The following is an 8,246-nucleotide window of genomic DNA, read 5'->3' as shown; positions in this document are numbered from 1 at the left end:
CGGTCGCCGCGTTGGAGTCCAGAGACTCTGACCCTTCGGTGGCGGACCGCCACATGTCCTCCGGCGGTCGCCGATCGAGACTCTTCTCCTAGCGTAAATTTCCGAGGCGGGCCGCCACATAGCTCTGACCGCCGGGCGCCGACGGTCGCCGTACAACTTCGCGGCGGTCGCCGGTCGCCGTCTGACTCCAGATTTCCAGACTATGCGTTTTTACTCCCCTTTTCGGCTCAAATATGCACATTTCTCACAAAACACGTCAAAATACCAAAATGTATAGAATATGCAAATAATGGACATGTAGAGCGATTTTGATGACAAAAACGGACCAAATAATGGCCTTAAAACAGTGCAAAATCCGGGCGTATCAACTCCCCCAAACTTACATTTTTGTTTGTCCTCGAACAAAACATTAAAGACACAAGAATAGACGCACGGAATGCACAAAGACTAGACGTCATAATTGCCTCAAAAGATGAAAGAATAGATTAAACATGGATTAACACAATCAAATCAAGCAAGGCTTAATAGTGCACTTTCATTACTAACTCGTGGAACACCTTGAATTCAAGCACTCACATGTGGCAAACTTCCAAAGATGGGAAGTGTTCTTTCTCTCACTCTCAAAGTGTATAAAGGTAAAGTGTAAATCACTCAAATCATGCATCATGCAAAGTTTACCATAGGCTTGCTCAAAGTCTAATCCCTCCTCTACTCAATGTGATTAAGCATCAAAAGTCCGAAAGGTCTTTCTTTTCGGTTGTAACGTAGGCTCTTTGGTAGGTGAGGAATATTTGGCTAAAAAGTGACTCTAATATAAAAATATCCCAAGTAGAGTTAAGATGACTCCACTTTTCTAAAACTTAAGGTACTTCTAACACTTTATTTTTCTCCTTCAACTTACTTTCAATCCTTCGTTTTTTTTTTTCACAACCTTTCACACATATTTTTCTTTTTTTTTTCTTTCTCTTTCTTTTTTCTTTCTTACACATCCTTTCTCTTTTTTTCTAAGATCAAGCACATATTTGGAATTTTTCTCAATTTCGCAACTTGTACTTTCTTAATATTAAGCACACTACTTTTTATACTTTCCTCCTTATCTCTCCAATTCCTTTACAAAAGAAGATAACAAAAACTATACTAACCCAAGGAATTGTCCCCCCATTTATTTTGGCTTCCAAAGAAAAGGCTTAAAGGCTCAAAATTGGCTCCAAAGGAAAAAATTGAGAGGGTCGAAAATTTTGGATATAAAAGTAGCTAAGAAAAGACGGCCTAACATCCTCCTAAATCAGCTTAAACACTATGTAAACTTAGGCAGACTAAGAGCAAGTTCTAGAAACATATACATGCATACAGATAAATCACACAATAAAGAATTTAAGGCTCAAATCTCACAAGGTAGAAGCACGATTCAAGGCGAACAAGCAATTCACTAATTATGCACCTTTTCACCCAACCATCATATCAAAATGTTAAGCCACACTTAAACATAGATGGAATATAATATCATTGGCAACTCGGTCTAATGTGTCCCTAAGCATGCGTGTTTCTAAGTTCTTCATGTTATGTTCATGACATGGATTCAAGAAAACATTTTTAGAACACAAAAATCTCCTACGGGTTTTTGGAAAATTAAAGCAAAAACAAACAAAAAACAAAAAGAAAACCCTAAACTCACGGTCCACCACTTCATCCCCCCAAACTTATTTACAACAAAGTGTAAAATAAGTTTGTAGAGTCGGTAGGGACGTGAGTAAACTACTGAAAACAAAAACGTACCCTGAAAAATTTCGCGTAGAGGTTGAGTGGGGCGAAATTTCGAAGAATTTCGAAAAATCGCGCTGGAAAAATGTGCCCAGGTGGCGGTCCGCCGCAGCTGTTCGGCGGTCGCCGCATGTCAAAGATGATTTCCAGCGTTCAGGTGGCGGACCGCCGCAGAGCTTGCGGCGGTCGCCACGGAGAGGTCAGAACCTGCGAAAATTTTTGCAAAGCACAAAATTAAACCAAGACCAAGAATACTTAAAATTAAAGCAAAAATTGTTAAAACAACGAAATAAAACGTCTCAAAAACATCCAAAAACATGGTACAAATGCTCATTTAAAGTCATCGAGCTTGACTTCTTCAATCTTGAGGAGGTGGAGGGAAACGGGCGCTAAGATCCTCGAAAGCTCCAACGAGGTACGTGATATCACTCCTCATTGTCTCTCGTTCCTCTCTAGCTTCGGCGGCCATCATCCGGAGCTCTTCATATTGTTGACGCCGATGAGCGTCTTCCAAACGTTGTTGCTCCCAAAATTCTTGTTCCGCCGTGCGCCAATCGCCTTGAGCCGTCCACCCTTGGCGGTTGTGGGCATTCTCCGCTTGTTGCTCCGCCCATCGATTGTCCCAAGTGTTGGACATGTTTTGCATGTAGGAGAAAATTTCTCCTAATTGGGCGGAGGTGTTGACTTGAAACTCCTCTTCCGGATTTGGCCTCCCGCGGCGGCGGTTCGCTCTTGTCCGGCGGCGATGTCCTTCCACTTCCTCTTCTTCTTCTTCCTCTTCTCGTCGTGGTTGGGATTGCGGTGGCGGCGGTGCTTCATTCCCTTGAGCTTGTGAATGCTCCGCGCCCTCTTCATAGTTATCAATGGCATCAAACGCGGAATCCTCATCGGGCTCAAATTGAGGAATGCGAGAGGGAATGTTCCTCTTTCTAAACTCCCCATTGACGGGGTTAGCCTCGATAGCTCTCCGGTGGGCGGGTGTGTCGAGCTTCCAATTGGCTTGGTTTGCCCAAACATCGACCTTGGTCAATTGCGGGAGTGGAACGGGAAAGTGATCCCCCGCTACTTACATAAAATACCCTTGACCCCAACCATCGGTCTTCAAAAGCCCCACCGAAAATAGCACCTCATAGGTGATGAACTTTTCTCCACCATCCTCCGTCATACCGGCAAAAGAGACCCCCAAATGTTCGCCAATTGCCGTAATCAATCCCCCCAACAAATGACGCCCCCGTCTTTCTTCGTGATCCTATCCACATAGAAGGTAAAGAGGGTCCCATAATCGATTCCCTTCTTGTTGAGTAGGCACCACATCACGTTGAGCTCCGTTTGGGAGACACTTCCTCCATCGATACGAGCAAACATAAGCTGAGTCATAGCACGATGGAGGTACCTCAAGACGGGGTTGCGAATCGATGAAGACTTGGCATAGCCCGCTGCATGCTCTTGCTCATTTGTCATCGCCCCCCAAACCTCTGAAAATTCATATTCATTGTCCTCTTCGGGGTTGGGGTCGAAGCAATGGAAGATCCCACTAAGCTCTTCCATGGTGAGCGAGTGCCAACGGTTCCCTAAGCGGAAATCGATGCTAAGTGGAAAATTTTGGCGGTGATCCTTAGTAACCTTTAGCGAGCTTAGGAACTCGAGAGTATACTTTCGAAACGATGGCCACTTCCTTTGGAACATGTAGACGAGGCCATTCCCATCACCCACGTCGCACAACTTCCAAAAATCCTCCATGATCCCCAAAGTTTGGAGAGGGAAATCGTGGGGATATCTAGAAGGTGCCGTCTCTCGGGCCGACACTTTCTTCCACATAGCCTTTTGCTTTTCCGTGGCAAGGCTAATGCCATAGTTCTTCGCATTCTCTGGTTTCCCTTTTGATCCCATTATCCTACAAAAGAAATTACACTCTTAGAAGAGTACCAACAAGTGGGAGATCAAAAGTTCCCCCAAACTTGCATTCAACCAAGTAGAAATCAAGAGATAAGAACTTATATGCAAGCTTGGGTACAATAGCATCCTAATTTCTAGCATAATAGCATGTTAAGCAAAATCAACAAAATTAGGACACAAAAAAAATCATCCCCCAACGTGAATTCATCCCCCATGCAGAGACGTATCAACCAAATATCCATAAGAACCAACAATCTCTACAAAATCACAAATATTGCAATTCATGGAAGTAATAATAGCCTCACAATGCTATGAACATGATTGCAACTTTTAAACATTATAAACCAAGAGAGAATCATCATTCACAACTTAATAATCACCAATCAAGCAAAATTTAAACCATAGAATTCAAAAATTCATACACATAGTCATCCCCCATCATGAATTAAGAGATTCTACCGAACAATTCACCCAAAATAAAGCACAATCCATGGAAGAAGTAAAGCAAAACTCAGAAATTGAGTTAGGATTCATACCTTTTTGTGGAGAGAATTTATAGAAGAAGAGCTCTAAACTTGGAGAGAATTGAGAGAATGATAGTGTGGGTGTGTGAATTTGGTGATTTATATAAGTGGGGGTTGTGTGCAAGGAAGGAATTTGAGAAGGAATGTGAAAAGGAATGGAAAACATACCTTTTATGGTTCACTCCCGTCTCTGGACTGCGTGTGGCGACCGCCGCGTCTCTCGTGGCGGGCCGCCACACGGGCCTTCGTAAACAGCAATCCTGGCGGGCCGCCGCGGCCCGTGCAGCGGTTACTCTGGCCCGCCCTAAGCCCGATCCTTCCTGCACATGTTAACACACGTGTGGCGACCGCCGTGCTTTAAGTGCGGCGACCGCCACCAAAAAAAAAAATTATTTTATTTTATTTTATTTTATTTTATTTTTTATTTTTTTTAAACAGAACATAAAAAAAACGAGAAAATAAAAAAAAATAAAAGAAAATTGGGTTGCCTCCCAATAAGCGCTTTTGTTAAAGTCGTTAGCTCGACTTGAAGTGGCCCACTAGTTGGGCGGATCAATAACTCGAGTGTTGAAAATTGGCATAGGGAGCAACTTGGTCCCTAGCTTCTTCCACCACTTGTACTTCCCCTCTTTGGTTTTGATGACGTATATCTCGGGGTCCTCTTTGGGTGTTTTCTTTCTCTTCTGTTTCTTCTTCTGTGGAGCAGATGTAGAAGAATTGGCATCACCATTTTTAGAAGAGTGTCTTACCTCTTTGACAATGTAGATAGTGGAGGTAGAAGGATCCTCCGCTTCAAAGGGATCTTTGGGCTTGGTCAAGTCGGTAGTCATGACTGCTCTGCACTGTTGTTCCATTTTTGCCCGCTTTGCCTCCTCAAATTTTAGCATCTCGCGCTCGATCTTATAGGTGGATTGACTATGATTATCACTGATTGTAATCTCGCCACGACCTACATCAATTAAAGCTTTGCAAGTGGCAAGAAAATCTCGCCCTAAGATTAGAGGGACGTTCTTGTCTACTTTCATGTCAAGCACAATAAAGTCGGCGGGAAAAATAAAATCATCAACCTTAACTAGGACATCCTCAATCATACCTACAGTCTTGATAGACGAGTTATCTGCCAACCTGAGTGTCACGTCTGAAGATTTGAGTGGCCCAATGTTGAGCTTTTCGTAGTACTTCATTGGCATGAGATTGATGGACGATCCTAAATCGCACAGTGCTTTGTCAACTTTCCCTTCTCCAATTCGGCATCTAATGATGAACTGGCCCGGATCTCTTTGCTTCACTGCCCTTTCCTTTTGGATGATCTCGCTGCAATGGTGCGGTAGCTTAAGGTCGGCTTTAGTCGGCTTTTTCTTCCTCATTACCGCCTCCCTTAGTAGCTTTGCATACTTTGGTATCTCCTGCAACGATTCAACAAGAGGAATGTTAGTATGGACCTTGCAAAACATGTTAAGGAAATGCTTGAACTGCTCTTCAAGCTTGAACTTCCTCTTTGGCTGAAAAGGGAGTACAATCCCGTTGTGCCGCACAAGCCCCTGCTTAGTGGACGATTCTGCCTTGTCAGTGGCGGGCCGCTGCGGGGTGTGCGGCGGTCCGCCGGCGACTGGGCAGTCCTGCGTGGTTGACTCTGCCGTCTCAGTGGCGGGCCGCTGCGGGGTCTGCGGCGGTCCGCCGGCATCTGGGCAGTCCCCAGATTTCTGCTTTGCCACCCACTTCTTGTTAATATCATCCACTCTTGCTGCTGCCTTTGCTCTATCCTCATCTAACTTCTTCTGAATTTGCTCCATTTGAGTGGTAATATTGGTTACAGCTGCCGAGATTGTGTTCATTCCTTGCTCGAGGTTGTTTATCCTTGCTTCGACCACTCCGATCTTGATGTCATTAATCTTCCTATCTTGCGTAATTACTTCCAAGATCTTCGTGATTCCTTGTTCATACTTATCTTCCTTCTTCATCGGCTCAACCACTCCTCCTTTGCTAACATTAAATCCTGCAGGGGGTTGCAAGTAATTATTGTTAGAATAAGAAAGATTTGGTGCGGACGGTTCCCATTATAATTATTGAAATTACCGGCCCCCTGATTAGGGCGATAATTGTTATTGTAGTTTCTGGGACCGCCTCCTTGCACGAAGTTGATTTCTTCCACAGTTGATATGGCAGTTTCGGGTGCATTGACCGCCACTATGGAAGTTGCCGGAATTGGATCTTCCTTCCTCGTGATGTCCATTTGATCAATCCTGACTCTAAGTTCTGCTAACTCCTTAGCAAAAGAACTTTCTTCGGCCTCTTCTATGGCTGCTACTCTTCTCGTGGCATGCCTTTCCTTAGACCACCCCCGACTGTTGGTGGCGAACTCCTCGATCACCGCCATGGCATCCTATCCTGTCTTTCTTAGAAATCCTCCATTTGCCCCTGAATCAAGCATAGCACATATTTTCTCGTTAAATCCATTATAGAGGATTCCTACCTGATGCTCTATGGAAAAACCATGGTTTGGGCACTTTCGAAGAAGAGCTTTGAAACGAGCAAATGCCTCATAGAGGGGCTCGTCATGGCCTTGTGTGAACTGAAAGATCTCACTCTTGAGCTTCAAAATAGTGCCTAGCGGATAGTATTTGTCGAGGAAGGTAGCTACGATGTCCTTCCATGTGGAGACCTTTTTTGGTGGCATACACTCAAACCACTCTTTAGCAGAATCAATCAATGAGAATGGAAAAAGTCTTACCCGTATGGCATCGTCGTCGACACCATTTAATTTCAGAGTGTTTGCGATTTCCACGAATTTGGAGAGATGGCGGTTAGCATCTTCAGTCGCCCTACCTGCAAAAGGAGTTTGCTCGACCCTTTGGATAAGGGGCATGCGTAACTCAAAATTGTTAGCATCAATACGAGGGCCGTTAGGAAAAGTGATCATATTCCCATGATTGAACATGTTCATCACAGGTAATGTTTCTCTGTTCTTCTTTTCCATGGCTTCTCGGGCTGCTCTCTCCGCATCTCTCTCATCCATCAGCAACTTCACCATCTCCTGCAGCTTCTCAATATCTGTTCGGTCACCCATTTTTCCTGATCCTTTTTCACTTCTTATTATTCTACGAGTTCTTTCAAGCTCTAAATCAAGCGGCTCTAAGATATACTTCCCAGAACGCGTTCGCATACAAAACCTGCAAGACTCGAAAACAAAAACAAATTAAACTAAAAAACTTAAAACAGAAAGCAATAGAAATAAAATGAAAGCGATTAAAATCCAAAGTAGTAAAATTATCCGTTTGAAGATATCACTCCAAAGTGAATTGTCGTTGTAGTATAGTGGTAAGTATTCCCGCCTGTCACACGGGTGACCCGGGTTCGATCCCCGGCAACGGCGCCAAAAACTTGATGCACTTTTTATTTGCACTATAAATACCTGCAAGTATACAGAGTAGGTATAGTATAGCAAAAGGTTAGTACCGGGTATCGAACACGGGGAAGATGTACACAAAGTGTCTATCTTCTACTAGAACTCAATTACTATCTGGAGAAACAAGAATTTTTTGTAACTTTTTTAAAACAGTAAATATTAAAAACAGTAAACAACTAAAAACAAACAAATCACGGAGAGAAAAGTATAGAGATAAGGGGAATTCCAGGGATGTGCTTTCGCTTTATGGTTATACAAATTCCAAACTACAATACCCTAGCACAGTTAATACTTTGAAAGGACGAGTCACCTAGCTTATGCTCATGCGATACAAACGTTGATTACTAACATTAGGGTTGTCAATCCTAACACGTAACTCCAAAAAGCTCCTAAGACCCTTGAAAAGTCCTCACTCTCAATTAACAGTGCCGTATTAAAGGAAGCTAACTGTAGTGTCTACTAAGTGGATCTAACTCGCTAGAACTCTGTCACAGTTATGAAGCAAGTTGTATTGAATCATACATAATTGTGTCACTCAATTATGAAGCATCATGATTAACTTAGGGAAGAAACAAAGTAAAAACAAAACGGATATTAAATAGAAAACGGAATTGTATAACCAAAGTTGCTACTAACACATCCCTAGAATCCTATAAGTT

General features: G+C 43.2%; 2 non-coding genes across 2 annotated transcripts; both read left to right on the top strand.

Annotated features, from left to right (window-relative positions):
- The first annotated feature begins 6,670 nt into the window (after nucleotides 1-6,670).
- Nucleotides 6,671-6,777, top strand: LOC148927449 (small nucleolar RNA R71). The gene has a single exon (XR_016129732.1). It is a non-coding gene; the product is annotated as a small nucleolar RNA R71 (small nucleolar RNA).
- A 705-nt stretch (nucleotides 6,778-7,482) lies between these two features.
- Nucleotides 7,483-7,554, top strand: TRNAD-GUC (transfer RNA aspartic acid (anticodon GUC)). The gene has a single exon. It is a non-coding gene; the product is annotated as a tRNA-Asp (tRNA).
- The last annotated feature ends 692 nt before the right edge of the window (nucleotides 7,555-8,246 follow it).

The sequence above is a fragment of the Salvia hispanica genome, chromosome 4 (assembly GCF_029641045.1).
Source record: "Salvia hispanica isolate PSC_SH4W2 chromosome 4, Shi_PSC_v1, whole genome shotgun sequence".
Taxonomy (NCBI): domain Eukaryota; kingdom Viridiplantae; phylum Streptophyta; class Magnoliopsida; order Lamiales; family Lamiaceae; genus Salvia; species Salvia hispanica.
This window is presented reverse-complemented; position numbering and strand designations above follow the sequence as displayed.